General features: G+C 39.6%; 9 non-coding genes across 9 annotated transcripts; all 9 read right to left on the bottom strand.

Moving 5' to 3' along the window:
- Positions 1 to 3,481: 3,481 nt before the first annotated feature.
- TRNAA-AGC (transfer RNA alanine (anticodon AGC)) lies at positions 3,482 to 3,554 on the bottom strand. Its single transcript has one exon. It is a non-coding gene; the product is annotated as a tRNA-Ala (tRNA).
- Positions 3,555 to 3,884: 330 nt separating this feature from the next.
- Positions 3,885 to 3,957, bottom strand: TRNAK-UUU (transfer RNA lysine (anticodon UUU)). Its single transcript has one exon. It is a non-coding gene; the product is annotated as a tRNA-Lys (tRNA).
- Positions 3,958 to 4,531: 574 nt separating this feature from the next.
- On the bottom strand, positions 4,532 to 4,604 carry TRNAA-AGC (transfer RNA alanine (anticodon AGC)). The gene has a single exon. It is a non-coding gene; the product is annotated as a tRNA-Ala (tRNA).
- Positions 4,605 to 4,934: 330 nt separating this feature from the next.
- TRNAK-CUU (transfer RNA lysine (anticodon CUU)) lies at positions 4,935 to 5,007 on the bottom strand. The gene has a single exon. It is a non-coding gene; the product is annotated as a tRNA-Lys (tRNA).
- A 576-nt stretch (positions 5,008 to 5,583) lies between these two features.
- On the bottom strand, positions 5,584 to 5,656 carry TRNAA-AGC (transfer RNA alanine (anticodon AGC)). Its single transcript has one exon. It is a non-coding gene; the product is annotated as a tRNA-Ala (tRNA).
- Positions 5,657 to 6,645: 989 nt separating this feature from the next.
- Positions 6,646 to 6,718, bottom strand: TRNAA-AGC (transfer RNA alanine (anticodon AGC)). The gene has a single exon. It is a non-coding gene; the product is annotated as a tRNA-Ala (tRNA).
- Positions 6,719 to 7,050: 332 nt separating this feature from the next.
- On the bottom strand, positions 7,051 to 7,123 carry TRNAK-CUU (transfer RNA lysine (anticodon CUU)). Its single transcript has one exon. It is a non-coding gene; the product is annotated as a tRNA-Lys (tRNA).
- Positions 7,124 to 7,697: 574 nt separating this feature from the next.
- TRNAA-AGC (transfer RNA alanine (anticodon AGC)) lies at positions 7,698 to 7,770 on the bottom strand. Its single transcript has one exon. It is a non-coding gene; the product is annotated as a tRNA-Ala (tRNA).
- Positions 7,771 to 11,287: 3,517 nt separating this feature from the next.
- TRNAK-CUU (transfer RNA lysine (anticodon CUU)) lies at positions 11,288 to 11,360 on the bottom strand. Its single transcript has one exon. It is a non-coding gene; the product is annotated as a tRNA-Lys (tRNA).
- Positions 11,361 to 13,693: the final 2,333 nt, after the last annotated feature.

The following is a 13,693-nucleotide window of genomic DNA, read 5'->3' on the forward strand; positions in this document are numbered from 1 at the left end:
GTGAAGAAAATCAAATCCTGGATATTCCTCTACTCTTGTTTTGCAAGGAAAGCCAGATTTATACATCCTTCAGAGGACAGAGTGTCAAAAAAAATAAGAGAAAATGAAAATGGAAGTTGTGAGAACTTCATTTTGAGATTGCATAAGAATTCAAATTCCTCTCACATGCTAAAGAATACCTGAACCCTTTTGATTAAACCACTTTAGTTGTTATAATGAGACCATATTTGAAAGCCATCTGTGATTTTTCTGTTCTTACTCTGCAATGACCTTGGCAATGACAAGTTAAAAATAAAATGTATGCAAATTGTATAATGGAGAGTGCGGGCATCGATCCCGCTACCTCTCGCATGCTAAGCGAGCGCTCTACCATTTGAGCTAATTCCCCTGTGTGTTTAATCTGCATAACATGAAAAAAGTAACCTTACTGCCTTCCACACTTTATTTGAAGTCCAATTGCCCATAACAGTGTTAAGTTCACTCCTAACTTATGCCTAACCTCCACTTATGGGATGTTTTACAGTTCAGGTTGGCCTGTTTACTACTCGAATATGAGTGATATTGTGGTGTGTTCATCTAGACTCATACCCTACCTAATCTTGAAGTTAAATTTCCCACCAATGAGAAACCAAGGGAGATACCATTTTTGATAGTTATTGCATGTCTAATGCAAGAATAATCACCAGATTATGAGAGTCCAGCAAAAATTACTCATTTTCGCCCAATGTGGGGCTCGAACCCACGACCCTGAGATTAAGAGTCTCATGCTCTACCGACTGAGCTAGCCGGGCTCCCACTTCAAGATGGTATGCAGACTAATCATTTTTTTTGAAGGAAATCCATTCCTGGACAATTTTTGGGAGTTATTGCATGTCTAATGCAAGATTAATCTCCATATTATGAGAGTCAATGCAATATTCAGGCAAAAATTACTCGTTTTCGCCCAACGTGGGGGTCCAACCCACGACCCTGAGATTAAGAGTCTCATGCTCTACCGACTGAGCTAGCCGGGCTCCCTCCTTAGGACAGTATGCAGACCAATCCCTTTTTGTGAAGAAAATCAAATCCTGGATATTCCTCTACTCTTGTTTTGCAAGGAAAGCCAGATTTATACATCCTTCAGAGGACAGAGTGTCAAAAAAAAATAAGAGAAAATTAAAACGGAAGTTGTGAGAACTTCATTTTGAGATTGCATAAGAATTCAAATTCCTCTCACATGCTAAAGAATACCTGAACCCTTTTGATTAAACCACTTTAGTTGTTATAATGAGACCATATTTGAAAGCCATCTGTGATTTTTCTGTTCTTACTCTGCAACGACCTTGGCAATGACAAGTTAAAAATAAAATGTATGCAAATTTTATAATGGAGAATGCGGGCATCGATCCAGCTACCTCTCGCATGCTAAGCGAGCGCTCTACCATTTGAGCTAATTCCCCTGTGTGTTTAATCTGCATAACATGAAAAAGTAACCTTACTGCCTTCCACACTTTATTTGAAGTCCAATTGCCCATAACAGTGTTCAGTTCACTCCTAACTTATGCCTTACCTCCACTTATGGGATGTTTTACAGTTCAGGTTGGCCTGTTTACTACTCGAATATGAGTGATATTGCGGTGTGTTCATCTAGACTCATACCCTAGCTAATCTTGAAGTTAAATTTCCCACCAATGAGAAACCAAGGGAGATACCATTTTTGATAGTTATTGCATGTCTAATGCAAGAATATTCACCAGATTATGAGAGTCAATGCAATAATCCAGCAAAAATTACTCATTTTCGCCCAACGTGGGGCTCAAACCCATGACCCTGAGATTAAGAGTCTCATGCTCTACCGACTGAGCTAGCCGGGCTCCCACTTCAAGATGGTATGCAGACTAATTATTTTTTATGAAGGAAATCCATTCCTAGACAATTTTTGGGAGTTATTGCAGGTCTAATGCAAGATTAATCTCCATATTATGAGAGTCAATGCAATAATCAGGCAAAAATTACTCTTTTTCGCCCAACGTGGGGCTCGAACACACGACCCTGAGATTAAGAGTCTCATGCTCTACCGACTGAGCTAGCCGGGCTCCCTCCTTAAGTCAGTATGCACACCAATCCCTTTTTGTGAAGAAAATCAAATCCTGGATATTCCTCTACTCTTGTTTTGCAAGGAAAGCCAGATTTATACATCCTTCAGAGGACAGAGTGTCCAAAAAAATAAGAGAAAATGAAAATGGAAGTTGTGAGAACTTAATTTTGAGATTGCATAAGAATTCAAATTCCTCTCACATGCTAAAGAATACCTGAACCCTTTTGATTAAACCACTTTAGTTGTTATAATGAGACCATATTTGAAAGCCATCTGTGATTTTTCTGTTCTTACTCTGCAATGACCTTGGCAATGACAAGTTAAAAAAAAAATGTATGCAAATTTTATAATGGAGAATGCGGGCATCGATCCCGCTACCTCTCGCATGCTAAGCAAGCGCTCTACCATTTGAGCTAATTCCCCTGTGTGTTTAATCTGCATAACATGAAAAAAACTAACCTTACTGCCTTCCACACTTTATTTGAAGTCCAATTGCCCATAACAGTGTTAAGTTCACTCCTAACTTATGCCTTACCTCCAGCTTATGGGATGTTTTACAGTTCAGGTTGGCCTGTTTACTACTCGAATATGAGTGATATTGCGGTGTGTTCATCTAGACTCATACCCAAGCTAATCTTGAAGTAAAATTTCCCACCAATGAGAAACCAAGGGAGATACCATTTCTGATAGTTATTGCATGTCTAATGCAAGAATAATCACCAGATTATGAGAGTCCATCAAAAATTACTCATTTTCGCCCAACGTGGGGCTCGAACCCACGGCCCTGAGATTAAGAGTGTCATGCTCTACCGACTGAGCTAGCCGGGCTCCCACTTCAAGATGGTATGCAGACTAATCATTTTTTATGAAGGAAATCCATTCCTGGACAATTTTTGGGAGTTATTGCAGGTCTAATGCAAGATTAATCTCCATATTATGAGAGTCAATGCAATATTCAGGCAAAATTTACTCGTTTTCACCCAACGTGGGGCTCGAACCCACGACCCTGAGATTAAGAGTCTCATGCTCTACCGACTGAGCTAGCCGGGCTCCCTCCTTAGGACAGTATGCAGACCAATCCCTTTTTGTGAAGAAAATCAAATCCTGGATATTCCTCTACTCTTGTTTTGCAAGGAAAGCCAGATTTATACATCCTTCAGAGGACAGAGTGTCAAATAAAAAATAAGAGAAAATGAAAACGGAAGTTGTGAGAACTTCATTTTGAGATTGCATAAGAATTCAAATTCCTCTCACATGCTAAAGAATACCTTAACCCTTTTGATTAAACCACTTTAGTTGTTATAATGAGACCATATTTGAAAGCCATCTGTGATTTTTCTGTTCTTACTCTGCAATGACCTTGGCAATGACAAGTTAAAAATAAAATGTATGCAAATTTTATAATGGAGAATGCGGGCATCGATCCCGCTACCTCTCGCATGCTAAGCGAGCGCTCTACCATTTGAGCTAATTCCCCTGTGTGTTTAATCTGCATAACATGAAAAAAGTAACCTTACTGCCTTCCACACTTTATTTGAATTCCAATTGCCCATAACAGTGTTAAGTTCACTCCTAACTTATGCCTTACCTCCACTTATGGGATGTTTTACAGTTCAGGTTGGCCTGTTTACTACTCGAATATGAGTGATATTGCGGTGTGTTCATCTAGACTCATACCCTAGCTAATCTTGAAGTTAAATTTCCCACCAATGAGAAACCAAGGGAGATACCATTTTTGATAGTTATTGCATGTCTAATGCAAGAATATTCACCAGATTATGAGAGTCCAGCAAAAATGACTCATTTTCGCCCAACGTGGGGCTCGAACCCACGACCCTGAGATTAAAAGTCTCATGCTCTACCGACTGAGCTAGCCGGGCTCCCACTGCAAGATGGTATGCAGACTAATCATTTTTTATGAAGGAAATCCATTCCTGGACAATTTTTGGGAGTTATTGCATGTCTAATGCAAGATTAATCTCCATATTATGAGAGTCAATGCAATATTCAGGCAAAAATTACTTGTTTTCGCCCAACGTGGGGCTCGAACCTATGACCCTGAGATCAAGAGTCTCATGCTCTACCGACTGAGCTAGCCGGGCTCCCTCCTTAAGACAGTATGCAGACCAATCCCTTTTTGTGAAGAAAATCAAATCCTGGATATTCCTCTACTCTTGTTTTGCAAGGAAAGCCAGATTTATACATCCTTCAGAGGACAGAGTGTCAAAAAAAATAAGAGAAAATGAAAATGGAAGTTGTGAGAACTTCATTTTGAGATTGCATAAGAATTCAAATTCCTCTCACATGCTAAAGAATACCTGAACCCTTTTGATTAAACCACTTTAGTTGTTATAATGAGACCATATTTGAAAGCCATCTGTGATTTTTATGTTCTTACTCTGAAATGACCTTGGCAATGACAAGTTAAAAATAAAATGTATGCAAATTTTATAATGGAGAATGCGGGCATCGATCCCGCTACCTCTCGCATGCTAAGCGAGCGCTCTACCATTTGAGCTAATTCCCCTGTGTGTTTAATCTGCATAACATGAAAAAAGTAACCTTACTGCCTTCCACACTTTATTTGAAGTCCAATTGCCCATAACAGTGTTAAGTTCACTCCTAACTTATGCCTTACCTCCACTTATGGGATGTTTTACAGTTCAGGTTGGCCTGTTTACTACTCGAATATGAGTGATATTGCGGTGTGTTCATCTAGACTCATACCCAAGCTAATCTTGAAGTTAAATTTCCCACCAATGAGAAACCAAGGGAGATACCATTTCTGATAGTTATTGCATGTCTAATGCAAGAATAATCACCAGATTATGAGAGTCCATCAAAAATTACTCATTTTCGCCCAACGTGGGGCTCGAACCCACGGCCCTGAGATTAAGAGTCTCATGCTCTACCGACTGAGCTAGCCGGGCTCCCACTTCAAGATGGTATGCAGACTAATCATTTTTTATGAAGGAAATCCATTCCTGGACAATTTTTGGGAGTTATTGCAGGTCTAATGCAAGATTAATCTCCATATTATGAGAGTCAATGCAATATTCAGGCAAAATTTACTCGTTTTCACCCAACGTGGGGCTCGAATCCACGACCCTGAGATTAAGAGTCTCATGCTCTACCGACTGAGCTAGCCGGGCTCCCTCCTTAGGACAGTATGCAGACCAATCCCTTTTTGTGAAGAAAATCAAATCCTGGATATTCCTCTACTCTTGTTTTGCAAGGAAAGCCAGATTTATACATCCTTCAGAGGACAGAGTGTCAAATAAAAAATAAGAGAAAATGAAAACGGAAGTTGTGAGAACTTCATTTTGAGATTGCATAAGAATTCAAATTCCTCTCACATGCTAAAGAATACCTTAACCCTTTTGATTAAACCACTTTAGTTGTTATAATGAGACCATATTTGAAAGCCATCTGTGATTTTTCTGTTCTTACTCTTCAATGACCTTGGCAATGATAAGTTAAAAATAAAATATATGCAAATTTTATAATGGAGAATGCGGGCATCGATCCCGCTACCTCTCGCATGCTAAGCGAGCGCTCTACCATTTGAGCTAATTCCCCTGTGTGTTTAATCTGCATAACATGAAAAAAGTAACCTCACTGCCTTCCAAACTTTATTTGAATTCCAATTGCCCATAACAGTGTTCAGTTCACTCCTAACTTATGCCTTACCTTCACTTATGGGATGTTTTACAGTTCAGGTTGGCCTGTTTACTACTCGAATATGAGTGATATTGTGGTGTGTTCATCTAGACTCATACCCTAGCTAATCTTGAACTTAAATTTCCCACCAATGAGAAACCAAGGGAGATACCATTTTTGATAGTTATTGCATGTCTAATGCAAGAATATTCACCAGATTATGAGAGTCAATGCAATAATCCAGCAAAAATTACTCATTTTCGCCCAACGTGGGGCTCAAACCCACGACCCTGAGATTAAGAGTCTCATGCTCTACCAACTGAGCTAGCCGGGCTCCCACTTCAAGATGGTATGCAGACTAATCTTTTTTTATGAAGGAAATCCATTCCTGGACAATTTTTGGGAGTTATTGCAGGTCTAATGCAAGATTAATCTCCATATTATGAGAGTCAATGCAATATTCAGGCAAAAATTACTCATTTTCGCCCAACGTGGGGCTCGAACCCACGACCCTGAGATTAAGAGTCTCACGCTCCACCGACTGAGCTAGCCGGGCTCCCTCCTTAAGACAGTATGCAGACCAATCCCTTTTTGTGAAGAAAATCAAATCCTGGATATTCCTCTACTCTTGTTTTGCAAGGAAAGCCAGATTTATACATCCTTCAGAGGACAGAGTGTCAAAAAAAATAAGAGAAAATGAAAATGGAAGTTGTGAGAACTTAATTTTGAGATTGCATAAGAATTCAAATTCCTCTCACATGCTAAAGAATACCTGAACCCTTTTGATTAAACCACTTTAGTTGTTATAATGAGACCATATTTGAAAGCCATCTGTGATTTTTCTGTTCTTACTCTGCAATGACCTTGGCAATGACAAGTTAAAAATAAAATGTATGCAAATTTTATAATGGAGAATGCGGGCATCGATCCCGCTACCTCTCGCATGCTAAGCGAGCGCTCTACCATTTGAGCTAATTCCCCTGTGTGTTTAATCTGCATAACATGAAAAAAAGTAACCTTACTGCCTTCCACACTTTATTTGAAGTCCAATTGCCCATAACAGTGTTAAGTTCACTCCTAACTTATGCCTTACCTCCAGCTTATGGGATGTTTTACAGTTCAGGTTGGCCTGTTTACTACTCGAATATGAGTGATATTGCGGTGTGTTCATCTAGACTCATACCCAAGCTAATCTTGAAGTTAAATTTCCCACCAATGAGAAACCAAGGGAGATACCATTTCTGATAGTTACTGCATGTCTAATGCAAAAATAATCACCAGATTATGAGAGTCCAGCAAAAATTACTCATTTTCGCCCAACGTGGGGCTCGAACCCACGACCCTGAGATTAAGAGTCTCATGCTCTACCGACTGAGCTAGCCGGGCTCCCACTTCAAGATGGTATGCAGACTAATTATTTTTTATGAAGGAAATCCATTCCTAGACAATTTTTGGGAGTTATTGCAGGTCTAATGCAAGATTAATCTCCATATTATGAGAGTCAATGCAATAATCAGGCAAAAATTACTCTTTTTCGGCCAACGTGGGGCTCGAACACACGACCCTGAGATTAAGAGTCTCATGCTCTACCGACTGAGCTAGCCGGGCTCCCTCCTTAAGTCAGTATGCACACCAATCCCTTTTTGTGAAGAAAATCAAATCCTGGATATTCCTCTACTCTTGTTTTGCAAGGAAAGCCAGATTTATACATCCTTCAGAGGACAGAGTGTCCAAAAAAATAAGAGAAAATGAAAATGGAAGTTGTGAGAACTTAATTTTGAGATTGCATAAGAATTCAAATTCCTCTCACATGCTAAAGAATACCTGAACCCTTTTGATTAAACCACTTTAGTTGTTATAATGAGACCATATTTGAAAGCCATCTGTGATTTTTCTGTTCTTACTCTGCAATGACCTTGGCAATGACAAGTTAAAAATAAAATGTATGCAAATTTTATAATGGAGAATGCGGGCATCGATCCCGCTACCTCTCGCATGCTAAGCGAGCGCTCTACCATTTGAGCTAATTCCCCTGTGTGTTTAATCTGCATAACATGAAAAAAGTAACCTTACTGCCTTCCACACTTTATTTGAAGTCCAATTGCCCATAACAGTGTATAAGTTCACTCCTAACTTATGCCTTACCTCCACTTATGGGATGTTTTACAGTTCAGGTTGGCCTGTTTACTACTCGAATATGAGTGATATTGTGGTGTGTTCATCTAGACTCATACCCTAGCTAATCTTGAAGTTAAATTTCCCACCAATGAGAAACCAAGGGAGATACCACTTTTGATAGTTATTGCATGTCTAATGCAAGAATATTCACCAGATTATGAGAGTCAATGCAATAATCCAGCAAAAATTACTCATTTTCGCCCAACGTGGGGCTCGAACCCACGACCCTGAGATTAAGTGTCTCATGCTCTACCGACTGAGCTAGCCGGGCTCCCACTTCAAGATGGTATGCAGACTAATCATTTTTTATGAAGGAAATCCATTTCTGGACAATTTATGGGAGTTATTGCATGTCTAATGCAAGATTAATCTCCATATTATGAGAGTCAATGAAATATTCAGGCAAAAATTAGTCTTTTTCGCCCAACGTGGGGCTCGAACCCACGACCCTGAGCTTAAGAGTCTCATGCTCTACCGACTGAGCTTGCCGGGGTCCCTCCTTAAGACAGTATGCAGACCAATCACTTTTTGTGAAGAAAATCAAATCCTGGATATTCCTCTACTCTTGTTTTGCAAGGAAAGCCAGATTTATACATCCTTTAGGGGACAGAGTGTCAAATAAAATAAGAGAAAATGAAAATGGAAGTTGTGAGAACTTCATGTTGAGATTGCATAAGAATTCAAATTCCTCTCACGTGCTAAAGAATACCTGAACACTTTTGATTAAACCACTTTAGTTGTTATAATGAGACCATATTTGAAAGCCATCTGTGATTTTTCTGTTCTTACTCTGCAATGACCTTGGCAATGACAAGTTAAAAATAAAATGTATGCAAATTTTATAATGGAGAATGTGGGCATCGATCCCGCTACCTCTCGCATGCTAAGCGAGCGCTCTACCATTTGAGCTGATTCCCCTGTGTGTTTAATCTGCATAACATGAAAAAAGTAACCTTACTGCCTTCCACACTTTATTTGAAGTCCAATTGCACATAAGAGTGTTAAGTTCACTCCTAACTTATGCCTTACCTCCACTTATGGGATGTTTTACAGTTCAGGTTGGCCTGTTTACTACTCGAATATGAGTGATATTGCGGTGTGTTCATCTAGACTCATACCCTAGCTAATCTTGAAGTTAAATTTCCCACCAATGAGAAACCAAGGGAGATACCATTTTTGATAGTTATTGCATGTCTAATGCAAGAATATTCACCAGATTATGAGAGTCAATGCAATAATCCAGCAAAAAGTACTCATTTTCGCTCAACGCGGGGCTCGAACCCACGACCCTGAGATTAAGAGTCTCATGCTCTACCGACTGAGCTAGCCGGGCTCCCACTTCAAGATGGTATGCAGACTAATTATTTTTTATGAAGGAAATCCATTCCTGGACAATTTTTGGGAGTTATTGCAGGTCTAATGCAAGATTAATCTCCATATTATGAGAGTCAATGAAATATTCAGGCAAAAATTACTCTTTTTCGCCCAACGTGGGGCTCGAACCCACGACCCTGAGCCTAAGAGTCTCATGCTCTACCGACTGAGCTTGCCGGGGTCCCTCCTTAAGACAGTATGCAGACCAATCACTTTTTGTGAAGAAAACATAATCCTGGATATTCCTCTACTCTTGTTTTGCAAGGAAAGCCAGCTTTATACATCCTCTAGGGGACAGAGTGTCAAATAAAATAAGAGAAAATGAAAATGGAAGTTGTGAGAACTTCATGTTGAGATTGCATAAGAATTCAAATTCCTCTCACGTGCTAAAGAATACCTGAACCCTTTTGATTAAACCACTTTAGTTGTTATAATGAGACCATATTTGAAAGCCATCTGTGATTTTTCTGTTCTTACTCTGCAATGACCTTGGCAATGACAAGTTAAAAATAAAATGTATGCAAATTTTATAATGGAGAATGCGGGCATCGATCCCGCTACCTCTCGCATGCTAAGCGAGCGCTCTACCATTTGAGCTGATTCCCCTGTGTGTTTAATCTGCATAACATGAAAAAAGTAACCTTACTGCCTTCCACACTTTATTTGAAGTACAATTGCCCATAAGAGTGTTAAGTTCACTCCTAACTTATGCCTTACCTCCACTTATGGGATGTTTTACAGTTCAGGTTGGCCTGTTTACTACTCGAATATGAGTGATATTGCGGTGTGTTCATCTAGACTCATACCCTAGCTAATCTTGAAGTTAAATTTCCCACCAATGAGAAACCAAGGGAGATACCATTTTTGATAGTTATTGCATGTCTAATGCAAGAATATTCACCAGATTATGAGAGTCAATGCAATAATCCAGCAAAAATTACTCATTTTCGCCCAACGTGGGACTTAAACCCACGACCCTGAGATTAAGAGTCTCATGCTCTACCGACTGAGCTAGCCGGGCTCCCACTTCAAGATGGTATGCAGACTAATCATTTTTTATGAAGGAAATCCATTCCTGGACAATTTTTGGGAGTTATTGCAGGTCTAATGCAAGATTAATCTCCATGTTATGAGAGTCAATGCAATATTCAGGCAAAAATTACTCGTTTTCCCCCAACGTGGGGCTCGAACCCACGACCCTGAGATTAAGAGTCTCATGCTCTACCGACTGAGCTAGCCGGGCTCCCTCCTTAAGACAGTATGCAGACCAATCCCTTTTTGTGAAGAAAATCAAATCCTGGATATTCCTCTACTCTTGTTTTGCAAGGAAAGCCAGATTTATACATCCTTCAGAGGACAGAGTGTCAAAAAAAAAAGAGAAAATGAAAATGGAAGTTGTGAGAACTTCATTTTGAGATTGCATAAGAATTCAAATTCCTCTCATATGCTAAAGAATACCTGAACCCTTTTGATTAAACCACTTTAGTTGTTATAATGAGACCATATTTGAAAGCCATCTGTGATTTTTCTGTTCTTACTCTGCAATGACCTTGGCAATGACAAGTTAAAAATAAAATGTATGCAAATTTTATAATGTAGAATGCGGGCATCGATCCCGCTACCTCTCGCATGCTAAGCGAGCGCTCTACCATTTGAGCTAATTCCCCTGTGTGCTTAATCTGCATAACATGAAAAAAGTAACCTTACTGCCTTCCACACTTTATTTGAAGTCCAATTGCCCATAACAGTGTATAAGTTCACTCCTAACTTATGCCTTACCTCCACTTATGGGATGTTTTACAGTTCAGGTTGGCCTGTTTACTACTCGAATATGAGTGATATTGTGGTGTGTTCATCTAGACTTATACCCTAGCTAATCTTGAAGTTAAATTTCCCACCAATGAGAAACCAAGGGAGATACCACTTTTGATAGTTATTGCATGTCTAATGCAAGAATATTCACCAGATTATGAGAGTCCAGCAAAAATTACTCATTTTCGCCCAACGTGGGGCTCGAACCCACGACCCTGAGATTAAGAGTCTCATGCTCTACCGACTGAGCTAGCCGGGCTCCCACTTCAAGATGGTATGCAGACTAATCATTTTTTATGAAGGAAATCCATTTCTGGACAATTTATGGGAGTTATTGCATGTCTAATGCAAGATTAATCTCCATATTATGAGAGTCAATGAAATATTCAGGCAAAAATTACTCTTTTTCGCCCAACGAGGGGCTCGAACCCACTACCCTGAGCCTAAGATTCTCATGCTCTACCGACTGAGCTTGCCGTGGTCCCTCCTTAAGACAGTATGCAGACCAATCACTTTTTGTGAAGAAAACATAATCCTGGATATTCCTCTACTCTTGTTTTGCAAGGAAAGCCAGATTTATACATCCTTTAGGGGACAGAGTGTCAAATAAAATAAGAGAAAATGAAAATGGAAGTTGTGAGAACTTCATGTTGAGATTGCATAAGAATTCAAATTCCTCTCACGTGCTAAAGAATACCTGAACCCTTTTGATTAAACCACTTTAGTTGTTATAATGAGACCATATTTGAAAGCCATCTGTGATTTTTCTGTTCTTACTCTGCAATGACCTTGGCAATGACAAGTTAAAAATAAAATGTATGCAAATTTTATAATGGAGAATGCGGGCATCGATCCCGCTACCTCTCGCATGCTAAGCGAGCGCTCTACCATTTGAGCTGATTCCCCTGTGTGTTTAATCTGCATAACATGAAAAAAGTAACCTTACTGCCTTCCACACTTTATTTGAAGTACAATTGCCCATAAGAGTGTTAAGTTCACTCCTAACTTATGCCTTACCTCCACTTATGGGATGTTTTACAGTTCAGGTTGGCCTGTTTACTACTCGAATATGAGTGATATTGCGGTGTGTTCATCTAGACTCATACCCTAGCTAATCTTGAAGTTAAATTTCCCACCAATGAGAAACCAAGGGAGATACCATTTTTGATAGTTATTGCATGTCTAATGCAAGAATATTCACCAGATTATGAGAGTCAATGCAATAATCCAGCAAAAATTACTCATTTTCGCCCAACGTGGGGCTTAAACCCACGACCCTGAGATTAAGAGTCTCATGCTCTACCGACTGAGCTAGCCGGGCTCCCACTTCAAGATGGTATGCAGACTAATCATTTTTTATGAAGGAAATCCATTCCTGGACAATTTTTGGGAGTTATTGCAGGTCTAATGCAAGATTAATCTCCATGTTATGAGAGTCAATGCAATATTCAGGCAAAAATTACTCGTTTTCCCCCAACGTGGGGCTCGAACCCACGACCCTGAGATTAAGAGTCTCATGCTCTACCGACTGAGCTAGCCGGGCTCCCTCCTTAAGACAGTATGCAGACCAATCCCTTTTTGTGAAGAAAATCAAATCCTGGATATTCCTCTACTCTTGTTTTGCAAGGAAAGCCAGATTTATACATCCTTCAGAGGACAGAGTGTCAAAAAAAAAAGAGAAAATGAAAATGGAAGTTGTGAGAACTTCATTTTGAGATTGCATAAGAATTCAAATTCCTCTCACATGCTAAAGAATACCTGAACCCTTTTGATTAAACCACTTTAGTTGTTATAATGAGACCATATTTGAAAGCCATCTGTGATTTTTCTGTTCTTACTCTGCAATGACCTTGGCAATGACAAGTTAAAAATAAAATGTATGCAAATTTTATAATGTAGAATGCGGGCATCGATCCCGCTACCTCTCGCATGCTAAGCGAGCGCTCTACCATTTGAGCTAATTCCCCTGTGTGTTTAATCTGCATAACATGAAAAAATAACCTTACTGCCTTCCACACTTTATTTGAAGTCCAATTGCCCATAACAGTGTATAAGTTCACTCCTAACTTATGCCTTACCTCCACTTATGGGATGTTTTACAGTTCAGGTTGGCCTGTTTACTACTCGAATATGAGTGATATTGTGGTGTGTTCATCTAGACTCATACCCTAGCTAATCTTGAAGTTAAATTTCCCACCAATGAGAAACCAAGGGAGATACCACTTTTGATAGTTATTGCATGTCTAATGCAAGAATATTCACCAGATTATGAGAGTCAATGCAATAATCCAGCAAAAATTACTCATTTTCACCCAACGTGGGGCTCGAACCCACGACCCTGAGATTAAGTGTCTCATGCTCTACCGACTGAGCTAGCCGGGCTCCCACTTCAAGATGGTATGCAGACTAATCATTTTTTATGAAGGAAATCCATTTCTGGACAATTTATGGGAGTTATTGCATGTCTAATGCAAGATTAATCTCCATATTATGAGAGTCAATGAAATATTCAGGCAAAAATTAGTCTTTTTCGCCCAACGTGGGGCTCGAACCCACGACCCTGAGCTTAAGAGTCTCATGCTCTACCGACTG

This window comes from Lissotriton vulgaris, chromosome 1_1 (assembly GCF_964263255.1).
Source record: "Lissotriton vulgaris chromosome 1_1, aLisVul1.2, whole genome shotgun sequence".
NCBI classification, from domain to species: domain Eukaryota; kingdom Metazoa; phylum Chordata; class Amphibia; order Caudata; family Salamandridae; genus Lissotriton; species Lissotriton vulgaris.